Source organism: Lampetra fluviatilis, chromosome 12 (assembly GCF_964198595.1).
Source record: "Lampetra fluviatilis chromosome 12, kcLamFluv1.1, whole genome shotgun sequence".
Taxonomy (NCBI): domain Eukaryota; kingdom Metazoa; phylum Chordata; class Hyperoartia; order Petromyzontiformes; family Petromyzontidae; genus Lampetra; species Lampetra fluviatilis.
The window spans coordinates 3,632,960-3,657,463 of record NC_136286.1 but is presented as its reverse complement, the minus strand read 5'-3'; the positions used below and the strand labels follow the sequence as shown (position 1 = coordinate 3,657,463).

At 49.4% G+C, this 24,504-nt stretch overlaps 1 long non-coding RNA gene and 1 pseudogene across 2 annotated transcripts; one reads left to right on the top strand and one right to left on the bottom strand.

The window, feature by feature from the left end:
* Nucleotides 1–873: 873 nt before the first annotated feature.
* Nucleotides 874–23,477, bottom strand: LOC144934928 (uncharacterized). The gene is made up of 3 exons (XR_013637230.1): nucleotides 23,419–23,477; nucleotides 1,217–1,338; nucleotides 874–905 (listed from the first exon to the last, which is right to left on the bottom strand). It is a non-coding gene; the product is annotated as an uncharacterized LOC144934928 (long non-coding RNA).
* LOC144934927 (large ribosomal subunit protein eL31-like) lies at nucleotides 23,424–24,380 on the top strand (annotated as a pseudogene). The gene is made up of 2 exons (XR_013637229.1): nucleotides 23,424–23,540; nucleotides 24,052–24,380. The product of XR_013637229.1 is annotated as a large ribosomal subunit protein eL31-like (transcript).
* The last annotated feature ends 124 nt before the right edge of the window (nucleotides 24,381–24,504 follow it).

The following is a 24,504-nucleotide window of genomic DNA, read 5'->3' as shown; positions in this document are numbered from 1 at the left end:
GAGTGTTTGTGGTTCTCCTACGGACCACATCAGCCCGGTTCGCTGCCCAGAGCACAGGAGTGTCGCAAAGTTCAGTCCGATTTTTGATTGGGAGGAGAATCGTGGGGGTAACGAGATGTTAACTACCTCGCCTGGTATACAGGAAGTCGTGGGTTCGATCCCGACCCTGACGCCTGCTGAATATTTGGAGTTTGCGTGTCTTTCTCTCATCATCATCACGGTGGCTCGGAGATGTTAACTACCTCGCCCGGTATACAGGAGATCGTGGGTTCGATCCCGACCCTGACGCCTGCTGAATATTTGGAGTTTGCGTGTCTTTCTCTCATCATCATCACGGTGGCTCGGAGATGTTAACTACCTCGCCCGGTATACAGGAAGTCGTGGGTTCGATCCCGACCCTGACGCCTGCTGAATATTTGGAGTTTGCGTGTCTTTCTCTCATCATCATCACGGTGGCTCGGAGAGGTTAACTACCTCGCCCGGTATACAGGAGGTCGTGGGTTCGAACCCGACCCTGACGCCTGCTGCTGTATATTTGGAGTTTGCATGTTCCCCCCATGGCCGCGTGGATTTCTCTACGGGTCCTCCGGTTTTTCCCTGCACGTCACACGTTTGCAGTACTTGGCTGCCGGTACAAATGTCCACGCGATAAGCCGCTTCGTCGAGACATCATTTGTGGCCAGGTCACTTCTTCTGAAAAAGAGCTATCTTAGCTCAGTTGGCCATACCTTGAAGGGAAAAAAGCGGTGGGAGGGGAATGGTAGTGAATGTTATGATGGTTCATGTGTAGAGAACGCCACCACAGCGGCTTGCATTTGTTGGAGTGGCGGCTGAGGGCCCTTGGCAATGTTGGCCAAACTCGACCGAGCGTCTCACCTCTGGGCCCCTTGTCCGTGAGCTCAGCTCTGGGGGGACAGGGGAGGGGGTGGAGGAAAGTTTGCCCCGCTCACTGAAAAAAACACCCCCGTAGCTCTTGAGCTCAAGAAGGAACCCTGAAGATGGATGGGTACAAATTCGCCACATTTGGAGAGCAAACACCGAGCGCTCTTTTTTTTTCACGCCCGAGGCTCGACCGCCGTCGTCGTCGTCGTGACCGGCTGAGCAGCCCCAGGGCGGCGGGGGGGGGGTCAGAGGGCTTGCCGCTTGGCCGGTTTTCACCGCCGTAACGGTTCATTTCTCACGGCCACCTACGCAAATTTTCGGCGGATTTCATTACCAAAGGGCACCTGCTGCTGTTGCTGAGGCGGCGGCGGCGCCTGCTGCTGTTGTGAAGTGGATGTCAAGAACAGATCGTTGCCCGCCAGTGACGGAGTCCGCTTCTGAGTCGCGGCAAGTGTCCTGCAATGCACGCGTCGGTGAGCATTCTTGGGTTTTTTTATTGTTCGAATGCCGCTAATAATGTACTGAGGCCTCCATCATCAACAATAAGCAAAAATGAGAAGGCAATGATTTTGACCATTTACATCAACACGGTATGCGTTTCATTTTGGCCTCTAACCGTCCCGATGTAACTCCTGTAAAACAAATATATAACAATGGAATGTCACCTTATTCATTATTGACATTAGCCATGATTAATCCGCTGCTGGATGAAGGCCTCCCCAAACCGTGGCCATCTCTCGCCGTCCCGCGATACCAGAGTCCTTCTCACTCCTGCGCAGGAGCTGATCTCATTGCCCAGTCTCCACGGTGATCATCCTCTCAGCTGTGTTCTCCCACCTTTGGCTGCCACTCCTTTGTTAGTCCCGACCACCGGTCATCATCTAAGTGCCCAAGCCCACTCACCTTTCTGCTGGACATCTGTGAAACTCCTGGAGATCTGTGAAAAATAGCTTGATAGCTTTCGATTTAAAGCTTTCGTGACTGCAGGGATTCATCTTCTTGGTTCTTTCGGTAAAGTCACGTAGAAGGGAAATAATACAAATAAAACATAATAAAATAATTCTCACGACGTTTCGGCCACAACGCAAGCAGCCGCCCTCAGGTGAAGAACAGGTTTGTCGGAAAGACAGCGTCTGAATGAACACCACCAGCTCTATAGCTCCTCGGATTCCTCCAGTATGAGTAAATGTTACGATTCTAATATTACATTTGCGCGCGTGTTCTCAGTCACGCGTTCATGTTCCTCACTCTCAGCATCATGCCTCGCATGGGCCTCTGCATCATCTTCTTTGGCGCATTTTTCAGCGTTCGTCTCCTACCTGGTTAACACGAGCCTTGTTCGTATTATCGCTGTCGAATGTGAGAATCGCGAGAGGTACTTTGAAAGATGCGTTTTTCGTCTCGACTCCACCGTGTAGTATTGAGAAAAAAAATTTCACGTTGAGAGACGTAAAAAAAACAACTATATATTTCTTTAAATCCTTAAAAAAAAAAACAGTCAACTGCCTGCCGTCGTCATAACTTATTCACACCGATCGCGGGAGTCGTAAAAGTGTCGAGGTAGCGAAGCTCTCTGTTACTGCCGGAGCGCTGACACAGCGCTGTTGATGTGCGTGCCGTGAGGAGCGCGAGGTCCTCTCGGAACCAACCCCAGGGTCTGATGCCAGCGACATTTTCACCATTTCCTGCACCTCGTAAGAGTCATAAAACACTGCTGCCAGGTTCCCCACAATTCCCCCCGCCGCCCCAACAGCCCCCCCCCCTCACACCCCACCCCACTCCGCCCCCCATTTCTGGAAAAGCTGTCGGCCCATAAAGGGCCTCAGAGTTGGCCATGGCCTTTTTGTGATTTACGGCTCGAAATATTGCCCAAGGTACCCCAGGAAGTCGTATAAACACTTATTCCCAAGAGGCAAGTGCACGTGTCTTTGTGCTTTGTGTCGATGTTACTTTTCAACTTTCGAACTTTTTTTTTTTACCTAATACAAGTGTGTGTACGTGTATAAGGGGAGCGGTGGCGCAGTGGTTAACGTGCTGCACTATTAACTCGGTGACCCGAGTTCGATTCCCGCTCACGGCCGACACCAGTGACGATTATCTGAACTCGTCCTGGGCCTCCCTTAGGCCGACTCAGCCACAAATGTGTACCTGGTGCGATGTGTAAACATTGCTATGAGGGAGACAAAGACGGCCGGGCGTGATGCTGTCTACCCATCCCTTCATGTGCCGTGCCGGCCTTCACAGGTGATACTCGCTAACAGCACTTGCCCCAAAAGTGTGTTAAGGCTATATGGGGGATCTTTGTCAATGTATATATAATTGTACAAGAACCACTTTGTGTGGTAGACTCGCCCCCACCATAGGAATGTGGAATTTTCACCACTGGCTCAGGGCAGTGAGCAAAAGACGAGCTACTATCTCAACGTTCATTTGAAAACGAAATCACTGCGAATGCGGCTGCCTGCAATCCAGCACTGTAGAGGCAGCAGCGAGAGTTGCTGAATCACCACACAAATGTTGTAAAACTCCCTTTTCCTGTGGACATTGAGGTGCCATCTACCCTGGCTCGCCAGGCGAAGGCAGTGCCGGGAGTGGGCTAATCGCCATCTGTTTCCGTCTGTACGGGGATGGAGCGTTGCCCTGTCACGCAAGGCGTGGGTTTTCTCCACGGTTGGCTACGTACGGTGCTAAAGAAGTTCATCATACATTAAACACCCAGTGTAGCAAGACGCTCCTGAAATGAGTCATCTGACTCAGTGTGGCTCTCCTTGATAAATAAGCAATAATAAAAAATACTCACGCATTCACGTAAAAAAAACTATATTTACAGACATGTGGCAATTCCTACTCTTAGTTGTCTTTACCACATTCTGATAAGCTCCCCCCCTCTCCTCCCCCTTAACTTGTATTCAAGAACTTGCATCTTGGAATCCCTACCTCACTTGATGCAGCAAATCTGGCTGTGACGGTCCCACCTGATGACGGAGACTTGTGTTGCCTCCGAAAAGTCGTGATTTTTTATTATTTTATTTTTATAAATTTTAATTTCATTTTTTACCTACGTGACTTTACCGAAAAAACTAAGAGTATGAATCCTTGCGGTCACGAAAGCTTAAAATCTAGAATGTGTCAATTCCACTGTTGGATGAAGGCCTCCCCAAGCCAAACTGGCCGTGGGGTGCTTTGACCATACTTCACCGCAAATGGTCAGAGTGTTGTTGGCCCCACTTGGGCAAGGCGTGGTGGTTTTTTTTCCAGGGGTGCTGCGCTCTCCTCCCACTTTGCATAATAAATACTCGCCATGAATTGACTGAAAACATCGAATGAAAATCAAACGTAGGACCCTCCTGAGAAAGGAGTCGCACGACTGGGCGTGGCTGTCCCTCTGCAAGGTGATGCAGTGGTTCTCGCACTGTGCTTTGGACTTGCCAACCTGAGCTCGGTTCCCCGTCGACAACACGAGCGACGTCTAAACCGGTGCAACAACTCACACTAGCCTGTACGGTGAAGCATGGTAAAAATAAAAATAAAAAATAAATCCCCATGACCGGTACAGCACTTGTAAGCCTTCGTGGGGCGATTGCTTGACACACTGGACTGTACATGTTTGTATATATATACAGCACCCATCGTGCTGAGAGGCGTAAGAACAGGTGTTCTCCACCTGAAGACGGCTGCTTGCATTGTGGCCGAAACGTCGTGAGAATAATTTTATTATGTTTTATTTTTATTATTTTATTATTTCTTTCTACGTGACTTTACCGAAAGAACCAAGAAGATTAATCCCTGCGGTCACGAAAGCTTTAAATCTAAGCGTACGGTATCGCTCAACTTTTTTAACCTCCTGCTGACGGCAGCTGGAGTCCACCTTAAACGAGGAATGTTCCTGGAAAGAAAGCTTGTGGGACTCTTCTCCCGATGGCTTTTCAATCGGCCCTATTCACCCACCCACAGGGAGTTCTATCTCAGCCGTACAGATGAGCGCTTGTCTGTCAACACAGCCCCTGGCTTGTTGCAGCTCAATTAAGTGTAAACACCAATTTCTATGGTGGGTATTTTTGGCCCATCGCACCCTCCGAATGAAATCCAATTTCAACGTAGAACTTGTACCGAGGGACCTCAGCGATCCGCACTCAGTATTTGTATATGATCCTTAGTTCAAGTCATCATCATCATGGTCACGGTCAGTTCACCGCCTGATGAAACCCTCCGCAATCTGTCCCCACCGCTCATGGTCCTACAATGCCACAATCCATCTCACCTTTCACAAAGGAGGAAGGGGGGGTAGCAAAACGACACGAACTCTCTCTCTCTCTCCGGCAGCCGTCTCGTTGTAACCAGCAGACCTCGACAGTGGCATTCAGCTCCTAAACATGATGATGCCATCGCTGCCAAGAACAGAATCTCGCTTTGCTTTTACATCGATAAAATTGCCAAACCTTCACAGCACCTTCATTGCGAGCCAGGAGTGGCAGCGTGTACAATATCTCCACTCGTCACTCCGCAACTCGCAAGCGTTTTGTATCCTGCGCGAGATCGTGTAGTAGCAACTGGCCTGGCGGGGTTTTAACGCAACGGAGTGACCCACGAGGTGCCAATCATCGCCACGGAGGACCGATGAAAAGCCTCTTATTTGGCACTGTAGCCAACCTCTTTTTTTCCCCTTCCCCTTTCCAAATCGTGGAACAATCGGCTTATTCTTGACGTCGTCTCTGGCACGCCGGTCGTCATTCCCAATTTGGAGCGGATTCCGCTCGTGTCTGTCCCAAAACTCGTGACACCGGGTGGTCTTCTCCTCGGAGTCTAGAAGATGCGAAGATAATCTCGCTCGCATATCCCCCCCCCCACTACCACCACGTCCCTTCCACACACACACACGTGCGCACGGACGCACTGCAGATGCATCGATGCGAGTACACCGAGACAAAGATCCTCCGTGTAAATTTCGATTTAAAGCTTTCGTGACTGCAGGGATTCATCTTCATTCAGACGCTGTCTTTCCGACAGACCTGTTCTTCACCTGATGACGGCTGCTTGCGTTGTGGCCGAAACGTCGTGAGAATTATTTTATTATGTTTTATTTGTATTATTTTATTATTTCCCTTCTACGTGACTTTACCGAAAGAACCAAGAAGATCCTCCGTGTAGTCATACTGTTCGGGTTATTGCTGATAGTGAGCACCCATTCAGGCCGGCATGGCATGCGATGGGTGGTAGCGACAGAATCGCACCCAGTGGTGATGATTTCTACGTGGTACCAAGTTCTCATTTAAGGCGTAATCGATCTAGTGTTGGGCCACTGGGGCAAGTGCTGTTAGCGAGGACACCAAGCATGCATACACACGTGCTCATCATGCACATCCTGGCAGTTTGAATGAAGGATTAATCGGATATAAAGAGACGAAATGAAAGAAATAGCAAAACAGAAAATGTAATCCTTGACGCACAAAAGAAGTGAAACAATTAATAAAATTGGCACAATTAGGAAGACGGCCACTGATTAATTTATATTTGAACATCATCGGGAGGTTTTTTTTCCCTCAGAATTGTATGCATTGAGTCAAACATTTTTACATTTGTGCAACTTACAAAGCCGCATGTTACACGGCTATTAATGAGGTTGCGGGACATTACGCATGATTTCGTAAATGTACCTTTGTGCCTCCGATCTAATTTGACATTGTTCAAAGAGCGCCAGCTCACGAGTAAAAATGGATGTCTGAGGGTTCCCGGAATAACAAAGTGGCGCGAAATAGCTGCAAGGAAGAATGGAGAAGGATGCAAAAATAATGAATACATTGCATCGCAATTACTGATTGGGATGCAATCATTTTAGAGCAAGCGCTCTCGAAGCCGCGTAAAGATCGCATTGATGCGTTTCGAATGGCCGTGAATCGAAGAGCTTCGTCGATATGCAGTGTTTTTTGGGAGCGCGGCCAAAAGGGAAACCGGAGGGAAGACGGATAGGGGAAGGGGAGTGCGGGGCGCGATGAACACGCTTAATATACAGCTCGCTTTACAGTTAACTCGAAACAGACCGACCCATCCACATAAACAAACAACGGCTATAACCCTTAGCCGCAATCCTCCCAGAGGAAGAAAAAAAATATTTACGATTATGAAGACGACGATCGTATCTCGAGCGACAGCGAATGTTAGCCGGGAGGATTTGAAAGTTTTTTTTGCACATCGCAAAGCTCTCCGAGGGACACTTTTGGGCATGAAACAGCCATTTTCAAATCAAATGCCTCAAATGAAATCCATCTTGAGCGCCCGGCTGAGCTGGCTTTGTGGCTGCGCCGGTGTATAAACACCAGCACGGAGCAGGGAACACGTTCCATACACACACGGTAACTCCGACCAAACGCCGGGCAAGAATAATAACAAAGGTGGGGGGGGGGGGAAATGTCCATGCGCCTGCATGTGACCACCGCATGATTACGCAGGAGTAGATCTCACTGATGCCTTTGCACTTTGCCTCTTTTCTCCCTCTCGGGGTATTTCCATCGTGCCACACAAACTCCGTTGATGTTGGTGCCCGCCGGCTCGTGGCACGCCACCTCTGACTTGGCGCCATCCATCAGATCGCCAACTTAACATCTGCGCGAGGAGACAGAGAGGGCGAGCGAGGAGGAGGAGGATGAGGAGGAGGATGCTGTCCAACCATCTCGAGCGCCGCCGGGAGCGGGGGCCGTGAGGTCGGCTGGAGGCTACCTGCGTGAAAAGGGCGCAAATTCTAGATTTGAAGCTTTCGTGACTGCAAAGATTCATACTTTAGGTTTTTTCGGTAAAGTCACGTAGGTAAAAATAAAAGTAAAAGTTAATAAAAGTAATAATGGAAATAAAATAAAATAATAAATCACGACGTTTCGGAGGCAACACAAGTCTCCGTCATCGTGATTTATTATTTTATTTCCATTATTACTTTTATTAACTTTTAATTTTATTTTTTACCTACGTGACTCTACCGAAAAAACCTAAGAGTAAGGGCGCAAATACCCAGTGCGCCGGTCTGTGTGGGGAAATTACCAACGTGATCAGGGCAAAATAAAGCAGTTTTCTTTGTTATGAAAATATTTTTCGCTCTCAATATTCAGCAACCCCAAAAATGCTTCCACACTGGCCAATTTGTTTATGGGCACCGCGGTGGCGAGATGCTAACTACCTCGCCTGGTATGGAAGAGGCCGTGGGTTCGATCCCAACCCTGACGCCTACTGCTGTATATTTGGAGTGTGCGTGTCTCCCTCCCCACGTTCACGTGGATTTTTCTCCGGGTCCTCCGCTTTTTCCCTCCACGTTTATAAACATGCGTTTAGAGTATTTGGCTGCGATAAATTTCCACATGAGGACAAGCCACTTCGTTGAACTATCATTGTGAAAGCTATAGAGCTCAGTGGGCTTTACCTAGTAAGTTAAAGAGTTAGTTAAATAGATTTTTGGACCCAGCCCCAAATTGGGCCAATGAGATCGCACGGCATGTTTGTGCCCCGTGTGATTACAAAACGCTTGGGGCGATTTCCTAGGCCCTCCAGTGCGTCGCTGGCTGGGAGGGAGGGAGGGCGCGTGAACGTCTCGTGACGACGCGCGCCTCAATGAGTCCCGTGGTGCCCGTCTACGGCGAATGTCCCCCGCGGTGCCGCCTCTTGCGCGGGCGATCTTCTCGACGATCTTCGCCGATTTGGAGAAAAAGGGGCGATTGGCTCCGTTGGTGAACCTTCCCAAGTTGCCCAATCTACTCGAGGCGCGGGAATTTAGACAAATCATTAGTTGGTGCTGACGCTGTTGCTTCTGCTGCTGCTGCGTTGGCAGTGGTGCGCAAACAAGCAGGGCTAACAGGCACACACTCAACGTGTCGATTAAGACTGCCTTAAAGAGACAACAATATGTAATAGGCGACTTTTCGGGTAATGACCCTTATTCATGTGTTAAACTGAAGAAGAGCCATTGCCAATCACATATATTGCTACTGAAGGCAGCGTTCTTGTCGACCATGCAGTATTTTAAGAGGGCCCTTGGTCAAATATCGCTGCAGAACGCGCCCGAATCTCGTCAGAACCACAGAAGCCGAAGCAGATAACGGGCCTGCATAATTATTTGAGCGACCGCTGTGCGCTGCATAACAGGTGCTACAGGCTGCAGCAGCAGCTGCTGCGAAGTGAGCAACAGACGACGGCGCGGCAGAATCCGTTGTTGAGCTGTACTTCTACGTCCCCCCCCCCCCTCCCGCGACGTATGTGCTCCCCTCTGCCTTCGGCAAAGGGTTCGGGCAACAAGCGCGTGTTTGTTTTAGGACCGCCACTCATCCGTCACGGCACGCACTCTGTTGACAAACGGCATCAATCACAGCCATCCGTCATCCCCCGCGCTAATGAAACGCAGCCCCCACCCCCCACCCCCACCCCTCCCAAATAAAAATAAATGTGGCAGCTCTAAACTAATTAAGTTCAAACTAAAACGGTGCCGGCAAACGCATTTAAGGGGCCGCTGACACTTGTTGGGTATACCACGGCCGTAGTGCAGACGTACTGACGCCCGAATGAGGCATATTGTGTCCACTTTTGAACACGTACTCGGCTTTTAGTGAACTATATCTATAATAGGGCTTTTTTTGGGGCTTATATCGCGTAAAAATATGAATGTGTCGGCAAGCCCGCCACCACCCGACGCAGACAATTAGTGAGGTTGGTGATGTAAACAAAACGTGCCAATTCGTTACTCGTTCAGCACACCGCTTGTGTGTTGGTGGAGAGTAAAACCACCGCCGTCACCTTGACACCCTCCCCTCGTGCTGCGGGTTTGGCGCCGTGCCACACAAACAAACAAACGCAAACATCCGAGCGGTCACTTCTGGAGGGGCGAACGGTGAGGGGAGGGAGGGGACTGCCAACCCCACCCTTCCCCCCACCCTGGTGAACATGATGGTGAACATGATGGTGAACATGATGGTGAACATGATGGTGAACATGTTGGTGAGGATGATGATGATGATGGTGGTGGTGGTGGTGGCGATCGGTGCGTGGTGACATTCTCCGTGGCACTTTGCGAAACGGCTGTCCCCTCATGGACGGAGGGGAAATGTCTCCGCCATCGAACTAAAAACTACTTGACTATTATTTTTTTCCAGGGTAAGGCCCATACGAGCTATATAGCGACCTGGCCACAAATGACAGCTCGACGATGTGGCTTATCATGTGGACATTTATAGCAGACACATTATCCAGACGCATGCTTATTCTAAATGCGGAGGGGAACAATCGGAGGACCCAGAGAAAAATCCACGGGACCACGGGGAGAGAGAGATAGAGACACGCAAACTCCACATATACAGCAGCAGGCGTCAGGATCGGTATCGAACCCACGACCTCCTGTATACCAGGCGAGGTAGTTAACATCTCATAGCCACCGTGGCACGCGTGCTCGGAGCAGCTTTTTCGCAGCGCTCCGTGCAAAATATCGCCAATTGCTGAAAAGTGTATTTGTCGACAATGTGCCAGCTTCGTCACTGCAGAGCCAACCGTATGAATCAGAGGCCACCAGCTGTCCTAAAGGGGGCCCCAGCTTCCGACACGGCTTCGATTGAATATTTTTTTCTTATTTTGTTTCACCCTCTTGCACCTCCATTGCCGGCCAACAAAGGTTAATTAAAGCAGTGGTATAGATTTATCTTTTTTTTTTAAGTACGAGGGTTATAAAGTAGCGAGTAAGGCATTTCGAGTGGGAAATCGATGTCGTGTACTCGCTTGTAGCTGTATAGTGCAAGTCGAGAGGGAGGTGTGGGGGAGTGGAGCGGTGGTTGCGGTCGTTTGAACGAATTTGAGCTATGAACTCGGCAGTTTTCACTTCGATTCCCGAATAGCATACGCGATAGTGAGTAATACATGAACCGGTCCTGGGACCCTATTACCCCTCATACTCTGCCCACGATGGCCAGCGTGAGCGGAATATTGTCAAGCAATCCACATTGATGGATGTGGCATGGGTCGACAAACGGTTATAAATTATGATTCATATTTATACATCATTGTGTGGAAAGGGCATTGGGTTTATATTTAATTTTGTACATTTTGTACAATTCCTTCAATCTCGTTCGAGGACAATGAACAGAGGAATGAGTGCTCACCCAGTATTAAATAATACGTGCAAAGACAAACTACCCCGTGTAGCCTCAACAGACTGTTGGGTCAAGTCGATGTTCGCGAGCACCTATAAAGGCCGGCATTGCACGTGAGGAGGTGGAGTGGCCAGCACCACACCCGGGCCACCCTTCATCTGCCCAGCGCTGATGTTTACACACCGCACCGCGTCCTTATTTCAGGCCGAGTTGACCTAGTGGGATTGAGAGGGGGGAGGGGCAGGACCGGTTCAAATATTCGTCACCGACATGTGCTGTGAGTAAGAGTCGAATTCGAGTCTCCGAGCTCGCAGAGCAGTGCAGCGCTAAACCGCTTCCACCTCATCTTCTTGGTTCTTTCGGTAAAGTCACGTAGAATGGAAATAATAACAAAATAAAATAAAACATAATAAGATTATTCTCATGACGTTTCGGCCAAACAGCGCCATGCTGTTTCATTCAGACGCTGTCTCCCCGACAGACCTGGTCTTCACCTGAGGACGGCTGCTTGCGTTGTTGCCGAAACGTCGTGAGAATTATCTTATTATGTTTTTTTTATTATTTCCATTCTACGTGACTTTACCGAAAGAACCAAGAAGATGAATCCCTGCAGTCACGAAAGCTTTAAAACGCTTCCACCACCTCCGTCTTCCCCGCGGCTCTCCACTCGAACACGGAGAGACGCGCGCCGCACGACGGCTTGCAAACTCGTGACAGGCCGGAGTGCACAGTTTTGACGAGCCGCAGGAAAACGACCGCTTTAAGAGCACGTACACAAACATGTCACTTATCAAAAACATTTGTCGTAAAGCGATTCCAGAAAACGTCGGCGACGTGTCGAGCCACACACGCGCACACGCGCGCACGAATAACAACCGCTGTTAGTTTTCCTAACTCCGCGCAGATGCAGAATCTCCTTGTGCATCGTTTAGTTCTGGCAGTTTTTGGGTGGGGGGGGGGCTTGAAGGAGGGTTTGTAAACCTCGCATTGCTTTTTAAACATTCGCGAGCGGCGCATTAGCGGAACGGTTCCGTGGATTGCTGTGTACGTTATTTATTTGTTCGAGTCGCTCACAGCTAACAACAACAGCCCAAGGAGATGTTTCCCCCCCCACTCCACCCCCATCCTTGTCTTTTTAAGAACTCTGCTGGAAATCGAGTTGTGCGCGCGAGTGGTCGGAGTTTCGCTCGCGGCTTATCGCGCGAATCGCCGTCGCCGCCGCCGCCGCCGGTCTCAAAGACTGCACAATAAATCGAGTCGCGGCTAAAACTGACAATAGCCGCCTTTAGTTGCGAGGCCAAGTTCATTCGGCGTTGGGTTGCAATGAAAGTTTTAAGAGCCCGGGGGAGAACCTCCGCTTGAACTCTGCCCGTGCAGCAGGAAGTTCATAATTGACTCGCAGTATATTTATAATCTGGCCAAAGTGCGTCTGGTCGCGCTTATAAAATATACATTGCCTGCGAGAGGGAGCCACCAGCTATCAGTAGCGTGCCTTCAGCTCCCCCAGACAGTCGTGGGGGGCGGGGGGGGAGCGGTTGGACTTTCTCAGGAGCTAATGTAGGGGGGGCGGGGCGGGGAGGGTGGGTGCCGTCGGGAGTCGTGGGGCCCAGCAATCAACATTCCCAGACACTAAAGCTACTTGTAGGATAATTAATAACTTCGGAAAAGTTGAACAACAAAAAAATCTAAGCACATTCGTCAAATAACACCGCTGCGCTTAAAAGGAAAACATTTTTAATAGCACAAGCACTACGAAAAAGGCTCATTGCACGAAACGTCTCCTATTATTTTCTTCCTTTTAAGGCCACGCGCAGTGTTTGCTGACGAATGTGTTGGGGGTTGTTGTTGTTGTTGATTGTGCTTATGCACCGCTATCAACGTAGCAGCGTTGCCAAATGTTTTTATTATTATTATTGGGGTGGAAATTACGGTTGTTTTGCATTTCTTTAATCAAGAAAGTCATAGCAAAGTGAAACGCTTTCAGTGTGGTGTGCGCAGACTCGAATTGTTTATTTGTATCAATATCAATCAAAGATAACTTGATATGAGTGGGTTCTTTGTATTTGGAACGTGAAGCTATTCTGGCTGCTCCTCATGTGAATCGATGGATGTGACTTTTTAAACCTTTGGAAATTGAAAATTTTAACTTATTTTTTTCACTCCGAAAATTGTATACAATGTCATAGAACGTGTATGTGCATCATATGTCCGACTGCATGGAAGGATCTGGAAAGCAACGAGCGAATGCCCGAGTGCTTGACATTATCTTAGCAGGATTGGTTTCACTGCAAAGGAAGACATTGAGACGCATCTCTGATTAAGGCAGGAGCCTGGTTAGAAAGTTTTTTCTTATATCCGAATTTGCTTCGGGAACAAATTGAGCATGTTCCACTACGTGAAAACCAACTCCCACAGTCGCCACTGCCTGAACATGTGTGTGTGTGTTTTTCATCATCAATTTAACAGTTTTGACACAGCAGGATAAACTTTTCGTGAGATGAGGCCAGAAATAAAAAAAAAATTCAAATGAGAACATAGAATGTTTGGAAAAGTTAAAAGAAAGGATATGTAGAATTAAAAAAGAAGTTCGGTATGGTTTGAAAAAAATAATTATATTTTATATAAGCTCATCGTGTGTTTTGGTGGAGCATTGTCGGTGAAATGAAACCAATTATTTGTTACACTGCAGCGTTGGCAAGTAACATAAACGCGACACATTCGCAACAACACTGCCCTAGAAAAAAACATCTATCTATAACAGGTGATGTTTTGGGCCATGGCCCTTCATGGTTGCACATATATAGCACGTGCATCAACCATATGCTTTGAAGCAAGGCCATTGTTTGAGCCTCCACTTAAATATATGTTTGTTTTATTCCCTTGTGAATAAAAGAGTTTTGTTGTTATTAATCTGCATTGAACAGGGGGGGGGGGGGGGACAGGGTCTTGATGGATAGACGTGGGGTTGTGATTTCTGGTGGGGGGTGGTTGAGGGGGGGGGACGCAGTGGGGGGTGAAGAAGGGGGGCGCGCGGGGGGGGGGGGTGAATTTCAGAAAGCAGCAAAAAAAAGTGCTGCGAGACTTTAGCGACGTGGGCAAGATTGAGCGAGGCGCGGCTGGAATTCCTGGCACTCTGAAGCAGCTGACCTCCATTAGCAATACACTAACATGGCCATGTGCAGAGCCCAAACTAACCACATGGCACTATTTAATGCCGCAGGGGCCTTCGCTCGGCCTGCCCCCAGTGTGTAAACACAACGGGCACGGAACGGGAGACTAATGGACCAATTAAATCGGGAGAGAGAGAGAGTGTTGTTGCAGAGAGAGAGCGCAGGCCGCTTCGGCGCGCAGGTCAACATCGGAAGTGCGTCGGTACAACCGCATCGCGTGGCCTTCCACCCAAGATGGATCGACGAACGCGCCACGGACGGACGGACGGACGCGTTCCTACGCGCCACCGCGCGCGCGTCTTCAACGCACGCGCGGTGTCGAGTAGAAGTAGTCCTCGGAGGTCCGGTGAGGAAAATCACAACCCTAATAAGCCCACGGTACAATCCATTTGGAATGACGTAATGTCTGCTCAAAGACCCCGGCAGCTGCGCTGTGCACTGAAGGCGACTTGGCATCTGTTGACGCTGCCAAGGCGTGACGTTGTGGCAGCCACTCCGTGGCTAGCCGCCAGCGAGGAAACCAGCAAACTCGGCGCAGGCACATGCATCCTGTCCCATTATTTTTCTCAAAAAGCGTTCCCATTTGCTTCGTTAGCCTAAATCGCCGCGTCGGGGGTGGGGGGGGGGCGTGTGTCGCCCGAGTCGCCACGCTCTCTGCGTGTACGTTGAACTTCTTTCGCGCCGTACGTAGCCGACCGTGCGAATCGGAGGTCAGCCCTAGCCGCCTCGGCAGGGCCACGCCGCCCACACCCGAGTGGCCGTGGCCCCTACCGCAGACAATGTATCCGCTGCCTTCGGCTTCGGAGGTGTTCCACGCGGTCGGCGCGAATGTCCAGAGCGGTGGAAATGTTTCCTGAAGCGGCAGAAGGAAAGGACAGAGATTGAATGCGGCACAAAGGTCGCAATCCCGTTTGGCACGTTCTGCCAGACAAGCCACCCGTCTCGCGAAGAGATAAGTAGAACGCGCGCCCCGGAAACTTTTTTTTGCCCACATTTAACGGCCGAGCAAGCGAGCCGTCGGTGAATAAAGATTTGGGATTGAACCTCGTTAACCTCGCCTGAGATGACTCTGAAATGGGAATTCGAGGTCGGAGGGGCAAACTAGCGGGACGACGGAGAGTCGGGAGCCACCTGGCCGAATGAGAGCGAACTCATTTGTGCGCTCGAGTGGCGTCTGTCGACTCAAACGGCGCCCTTCGCGCGAAGAAATGTTCCGCCGCTTCACGGAACGCGATATCTCCGGCGGCCGCCGCGTTAATGTGCGTGCGAAGGATGCGTTCAATTTGAGTTGTGCGATTCTTCAGGATTTTTTTTTTTTTGGAATGTGTCCTCGGCTTAACATTCAACATTCGTGAAATGGAGCCTTTTCTAATCGCTCCGGTCTTGACAGTTTCAAAACTAAGGCGGCGCAAAACGTTAATGAACTGCACGAAATGTGTGTATGTATATCTACACATCTGCAGAGGGTATAGCATTACTTAAACATGACATGTTCCAATTAGCGCAAAATAATGTATCACTTATTAATTTTGTATTATTAAGCCATAGTCTCAGCGCTCCGCAATCCCAAAAGTGCCCCTGCTCTTTTTTTATTTTATGGAAAGGGCGGTGCTATTTTTAAAGCCCTTCCTCTAAGAGAGCTGACTGCATACATCACCGGCCACTGTAATGGTCAGGAGCTGGACTGATAAGGTGAAGAGTCTGCCCGCGTATCATGTTGAGTGATAGAATCGCATAATTATATCTTTGTCTCTGTAGGTGTGGAAGCGGTTGAGCCAAATTGTGCTGCAGGGAGTTTAATTGACTCTGAATGTGCCACGTGTTTCACCAAATTACTGGTTTGTGAGCACCTATTAAGTCCGGCACAACCGACTAACTTTGTCAACCCAGCATTCGTGTTGGCCAGTTGACGCTTGGGTCTTGGGTTTATCTCTTGGAGGCCCAAACCAAGTTGGGAGTTTGTCACCGATGATTGGCAGAGGCGAGCGTTGAGAGCCAGGCCATCGGGACCGTAGCGGAGTGGCGCGTTGGAACTCTAGCGTACGTCTCAACGATCGTCTTCCTGAATACATTTGACAAATAGTCGCGATTCGAGCCAAGAATTGATTTGTTTCACTTTTGCTGCCTCAATTTTGTTTGGTTTTTCATTCGTTCTATCTCATTCGTATGGCTCCGAGAGCCGTAACATCACACATGAATGTATACTTTCCATCAACAGCCAAAACATTTCGGTGGGGGGGGGGGGATAGTTTTCCTACCAATAGTACTAGGTTGTAAATAAGTTTTACAGAAATGCAATCGTATATGTTTAGGAAACATCTCAAAAATGAATGGTCTATGACATACAACGGCCGTATACAAAATTCAAGGGGAGGGGTGGAAAATTCCACCTTTTCCCCCTCTCCTCCCGCCCCTCGGATGCACCTTCTTTACTTTGCATAAATCATTAATAATTAATCAATGGCCACACACACACACGCACGACCCGACGCACGTACCGTACACATAGGAATCTATTTTAAAAATCCATCGATGGATGGATGCATCTTTTTGCATGCCTTCTCACCGCTACACACACAACCCACTTGGGTGCACACACACACAACACACTTGGGTGCACACACATACACACACAACAACACACTTGGGTGCACACACACACACACACAACACACTTGGGTGGACACACACACAACCCACTTGGGTGGACACACACACACACACAACCCACTTGGGTGCACACACACACAACAACACACTTGGGTGCACACACACACACACAACACACTTGGGTGCACACACACACACAACACACTTGGGTGGACACACACACAACAAGTCACTTGGGTGCACACACACACACAACACACTTGGGTGGACACACACACAGCGCACTTGGGTGGACACACACACACACAACCCACTTGGGTGGACACACACACACACACACAACACACTTGGGTGGACACACACACACACAACACACTTGGGTGGACACACACACACACACAACAAGCCACTTGGGTGCACACACACACACACAACCCACTTGGGTGCACACACACACACACAACCCACTTGGGTGGACACACACACACACAACAAGCCATTTGGGTGCACACACACACACACAACACACTTGGGTGGACACACACACAGCGCACTTGGGTGGACACACACACACACAACCCACTTGGGTGGACACACACACACACACAACACACTTGGGTGGACACACACACACAACACACTTGGGTGCACACACACACAGACACAACAAGCCACTTGGGTGCACACACACACACACAACCCACTTGGGTGCACACACACACAACCCACTTGGGTGGACACACACACACACACAACAAGCCACTTGGGTGCACACACACACACACAACCCACTTGGGTGCACACACACACACACAACCCACTTGGGTGGACACACACACACACAACAAGCCACTTGGGTGGACACACACACACACACCACACTTGGGTGCACACACACACACAACCCACTTGGGTGGACACACACACACACAACAAGCCACTTGGGTGGACACACACACACACAACCCACTTGGGTGGACACACACACAACACACACAACCCACTTGGGTGGACACACACACAGCGCATATGGGTGGACACACACACACAACACACTTGGGTGCACACACACACACAACAAGCCACTTGGGTGCACACACACACGCACAACACACTTGGGTGGACACACACACACAACACACTTGGGTGCACACACACACACAACGCACTTGGGTGCACACACACACACACAACCCACTTGGGTGCACACACACACAACTCACTTGGGTGCACACACACACACACAACCCACTTGGGTGCACACACACACAACTCACTTGGGTGCACACACACACACAACCCACTTTGGTGCACACACACACACAACCCACTTGGGTGCACACACACACACAACCCACTTGGATGCACACACACACAACTCACTTGGGTGCACACACACACACAACACACTTGGGTGCACACACACACAACTCACTTGGGTGCACACACACACACACAACACACTTGGGTGCACACACACACAACAACCCACTTGGGTGCACACACACACACAACTCACTTGGGTGCACACACACACACACAACACACTTGGGTGGACACACACACAACAACCCACTTGGGTGCACACACACACAACACACTTGGGTGCACACACACACACACAACAACTCACTTGGGTGCACACACACACACACAACCCACTTGGGTGCACACACACACAACAACTCACTTGGGTGCACACACACACAATCCACTTGAGTGCACACACACACACACAACCCACTTGGGTGCACACACACACACACAACACACTTGGGTGCACACACACACACAACAAGCCACTTGGGTGCACACACACACACAACAACACACTTGGGTGCACACACACACACACACAGAACACACTTGGGTGCACACACACACACAACTCACTTGGGTGCACACACATACACAACCCACTTGGGTGCACACACACACAACTCACTTGGGTGCACACACACACACACAACCCACTTGGGTGCACACACACACAACTCACTTGGGTGCACACACACACACACAACCCACTTTGGTGCACACACACACACAACCCACTTGGGTGCACACACACACACAACCCACTTGGATGCACACACACACAACTCACTTGGGTGCACACACACACAACACACTTGGGTGCACACACACACAACTCACTTGGGTGCACACACACACACACCACACTTGGGTGCACACACACACAACAACCCACTTGGGTGCACACACACACACAACTCACTTGGGTGCACACACACACACACAACACACTTGGGTGGACACACACACAACAACCCACTTGGGTGCACACACACACACAACACACTTGGGTGCACACACACACACACAACACACTTGGGTGCACACACACACACAACAAGCCACTTGGGTGCACACACACACACAACAACACACTTGGGTGCACACACACACACACACAGAACACACTTGGGTGCACACACACACACAACTCACTTGGGTGCACACACATACACAACCCACTTGGGTGCACACACACACAACTCACTTGGGTGCACACACACACACACAACCCACTTGGGTGCACACACACACAACTCACTTGGGTGCACACACACACACACAACCCACTTTGGTGCACACACACACACAACCCACTTGGGTGCACACACACACACAACCCACTTGGATGCACACACACACAACTCACTTGGGTGCACACACACACAACACACTTGGGTGCACACACACACAACTCACTTGGGTGCACACACACACACACCACACTTGGGTGCACACACACACAACAACCCACTTGGGTGCACACACACACACAACTCACTTGGGTGCACACACACACACACAACACACTTGGGTGGACACACACACAACAACCCACTTGGGTGCACACACACACACAACACACTTGGGTGCACACACACACACACAACAACTCACTTGGGTGCACACACACACACACACAACCCACTTGGGTGCACACACACACAACAACTCACTTGGGTGCACACACACACACACACAACCCACTTGGGTGCACACACACACAACAACTCACTTGGGTGCACACACACACAATCCACTTGAGTGCACACACACACACACAACCCACTTGGGTGCACACACACACACACAACACACTTGGGTGCACACACACACACAACAAGCCACTTGGGTGCACACACACACACAACAACACACTTGGGTGCACACACACACACAGAACACACTTGGGTACACACACACACACAACTCACTTGGGTGCACACACACACACAACACACTTGGGTGCACACACACACACACACGCAACTCACTTGGGTGCACGCACACACACACAACTCACTTGGGTGCACACACACACACACAACTCACTTGGGTGCACACACACACACAACACACGTGGGCACACACACACACACACAACCCACTTGGGTGCACACACACACACAACAACTCACTTGGGTGCACACACACACACACAACCCACTTGAGTGCACACATACACACACAACAACATACTTGGGTGCACACACACACACAACCCACTTGGGTGCACACACACACAACACACTTGGGTGCACACACACACACGAGACAAATGCCCCCCCCCCTCGCTCAGGACCTCGAGGACCTCTGTGACGGTTTGCGCAGAGGCCGCTATCGGTGGCACGGGAGGCAGCGGCTGGAGGAGGCAATAGCCGCGGTGTCGGTCTGGGCGATGCCCTCCCCTTGCGCCGCCGTTATCTCCCCCCCACGAGTCTCCCAGAGCCACAGCGGGGGGGGGGATGGGGGGGGTGCTTCCTGGGGACACCAGGCGGGAGATCGGGCCTGCGCCGAGATAGCTCCGTGGCCTTTAAGCCTCTTTAAAATGAATTATTTATTACGCCAATAAAAAAAGGCCACATTTACACTTCAGTGGGATTTTTTTCCTCTCCCATTTTTTCTCTTTTTTTGAAGCGGAATTTTTTTTTGGTCAGATAAACACGCTGATTTGAGGCGGCTGGAACTATTGATTTCCGGATGGAAAACGATCAATTTTTTTATTTTAATGTTGTTTTTGCCCCATAAAATCCACCGCTTTGCGATAATGTTTTTATCTATATATATTTTCACTATCATTACTACCGCTATTGTTATTTTACTCATTATTTAAAAATGTTTTGACCCGAAATAAAATAAACAAACCCCTCATGAGATCAATCCGCTCATTTTCATCCGTGACCTCGGAATGACTCCGTTGAAAACACAGCGGCAGCGGTAGCAATTGAGACAGATTAAGAGAGTGGACTTTTCAGAAGCAAGCACACATCCAATTACAATCTTTATTAGCATTGGTAATTGACGAATATTAGTTTAAGTGCAGTGGAATAAATGCAAATAAAACAAATCTCCATGCGATTTTCGCTAACTTGACCATTAAATTAAAAAAAAAACCTCATTAATAAATTACTGTGGCTATGCATAATTCATGACCTTTAATCTGCATATCCTTAAATAGGCTGTGATGGGTTAAACAGCCCCCTCAACGTTTCTTACCAAACTGTTTAAAAGAGATGAATGTTTGCGTTAATTGAATCCGGCTCGACCAGAAGGCACCTGAAACAAGGTGGAGAACGAAATTAAAAACCTTGCCCATTAAATGTGTCGTCTTCATAGGGCTCACGGTGCCTGTTTGTACTTAATGACGGTTTTATTATCGTCAGGTTTTGGCCGTGTCTCTTTGATAAGCGACGTAGTTAAATCAGGGATTGTTTCTTTGTGCGCGTGTGTTTCTCTTTTTTGTTAAAGCGGCGCTCGACTCAAGGTAAGGGCAGCAGAAATGGCTCTGGAACGAACGTGGGACGACGCCATCAAGTCCACGGTGCCTCCAATAAGTCAACTCCTCCTTCATCCTCGGCTCTAACTGCCCCCAATTTGTCGTAGCGCTAAATCCCGGCGCTTACCTTACCCCGGCACCTGCCCTGGTCTCATTTTACAGGGAAACTTTAGAACGCTCTCCAGCACCTGTTTGCTGAATCACGCGAAGCGTTGCTGATTTGTCTCTATTATTAGCGGTCGTGTATACAGCATTACGTTGAGCTCTCCGTTATATATTTTTTGTTTATCCTATTCCTGCTGCGTTTTCTTTTCCACAGCCCTTTGTCAATCCTCTGCTGGATGGGGGCCATACTTCACGGCGCTGCTCGGCGTGGCGTTGGTGGATGAGGGGTACACGCCGGAACAGTTCAGGCAGCCACTCGCCACCAATGACGCAGAGTCGTGACCAGGAATTGAGCTGGGATTTTTGCGTTAACGACTGAACCGGCGTTCTAACCAAAACAACAAAAACACCATGATTGATCCACTGCTGGATGACGGCCTCCACGAGCCGTCACCATCTCTCGTTGCCGTGTAACGCTTGCAAATTTCATAAAGAGGAATGTATAGTTGTTTGTATGACTGCGCTAACACCGGCAACGAAGCAGCTTCCCGTGATAATCCCACGTATGTGTCGATGTAGCGAGTGGCGACATTGGGGGTGATTTTTTTTTTTGTTACACCCAAAGAAACAACTTCACAGAAAATCTACTTTAAAACATAAAACCTCATTTAGCAGGCCGAGCGTGAGAGACATATGGCGCAGAGAACGCATGAAAGAGATTACATTAAGAGAGAAATGCTAAGGGTTTTGTCATGCTGTATTGTTGGAGGGGTTTCTCTCTCTCTCCCTCTCTCTTTAACCACCTCCACCACTGCTCCCACTACCCCCCCCCCACACACCTCCCCAAATCAGCCTCACAAAAGCCAGATCCCGCAGGCATGTGGAGGTAGGGAGAGAAGGCGCGGCAGTTGCACGGTATTTTTAGCAGGTGTGTGCATTCACACGCAACTCAATGGCTCAATGTGGGTTGACAATGCTTTGCTAATGACCCAAGTAATTTGACACTCATCCCACCCCAAGATTTTGCTTATGTTTTCCACTGCACTGCCTGGTTATGCCCGCCTTAATTAAATGAGGTTTATAAAGGGTTCTAAATAATTAACTATGGGGGAGGTGGGGGTTGTATCGCTGCCCTAAGGTTAGAGCAGTGGTGCAGAGTCAGACAATTTGATTTCCGGACATGGATGACATTAATGGGGTGAGCGATATGTGAACTGGTGCTTGGGGCTTCATCCTTCGCCAAAGCCGCGCTGACTTGTGCAGCGAAGTATGGCCAAACAATCCTCATGACTGAAAAAGCGAAGGGAAAGGCCTTATTTCAGCAGTAGATTGACAACGGGGTGAGCCGTTATCGTGATTCACTTAGGCTGTACAAGTTTAGAAACGGAGTATATTCAATGTACGCCTTTCCACTGATTAATCGATTCATGCTAATTCCGAAGCTCACGATGAACTCATTAAGTCGTGCATGAGCATCGATGTTTTTCGACCCGTGAGTTTATTGTGTGCAATGGGTGCGCGCCATGGCGCCACCATTCACCACAAGTGAAACAAACAGTGGATTTTCTGACTCGTATCGGTACCCCGAACCTAGACAATGCATTGAATCGCACGGGGATTGAATACATCACACCGCTACGTGTCGTGCCACTTGTTGAAATTCAGTTTCGCCAGTCAAAAACTTTTCAACCGTTCCGCCACGTTTCAAATGTAAACGGCATCTCACCTTTCGTATCGCTCGGCTGCGCGTCATTAAACTCGTATATCGTGTATTGTTTCCCCGCTCTCGCGAAGATGACGCCAGCCAAGAAGAGTGGCGAGAAAGAGACTCGTTCCACCATGAACGAGGTGGTGACGAGGCCTTAAATATAGAGAGGGGGCGGGGGCGGAGAGAGGGAGGGGGCAGAGAAAAAATTAGCATGTCAATGAGTGGACGACGACGTGGTACGGTACGCAAGCTTGAAAAATAGGAGACAGACACACTAAAATTAAATAACCTAGTAACCACGTCGTCGTCCACTCATTGACATGCTAATTTTTTCTCTGCCCCCTCCCTCTCTCCGCCCCCTCTCTATATTTAAGGCCTCGTCACAGAAACGACCTCTCTCTTTGTGCTGATACGTGTTCTCTCTCTCTCTGCGTGTCTTTGTGATGTCTGTCTGCTTGTATGTCTGTCTATAGTTTTCTGGTTAGATTTTTGTTGCTATCTCTTTTATACCTGATGAAGATTGCTTGTGTTGCAATCGAAACGTCGTAGTATGCTATTATTTAATTTATTATTTTATCTTTATACGTGACTTTACCGAAAGAACCAAAGAATGATTCCTGCAGTCACGAAAGCTCCGAAATTGAGATTGAGGTGGTGACCCGCGAATACACCATCAACGTCCACAAGCGCATCCACGGCATTGGCTTCGGGAAGCGTGCTCCCAGCGCCATCAAGGAGATTCGCAAGTTTGCCGAGAAGGAGATGGGCACTGCCGACGCTCGAATCGATACTCGTCTCAACAAGGCGGTGTGGAGCAAGCGTGTGCGGGACGTGCCGTGCCGGATCCGTGTGCGGCTCTCCGGGAAGAGGGATGAGGATGAAGATTCCCCCCCCCCCCAACAAGCTGTACACCCTTGTCACCTTTGTGCCCGCCACCTCCTTCAAAGGTCTCCAAGACCGTCAATGTGGATGAAAGTTAATCAATTTCAAACCATACTCTTTGTTTTTTTCGGTTAAGTTTCGGAAGCAACACAAGCATCCGTCACACCTGATGACGGATGCTTGTGTTGCTTCCGAAACGTCGTGATTTAATTTAGTTGTTTT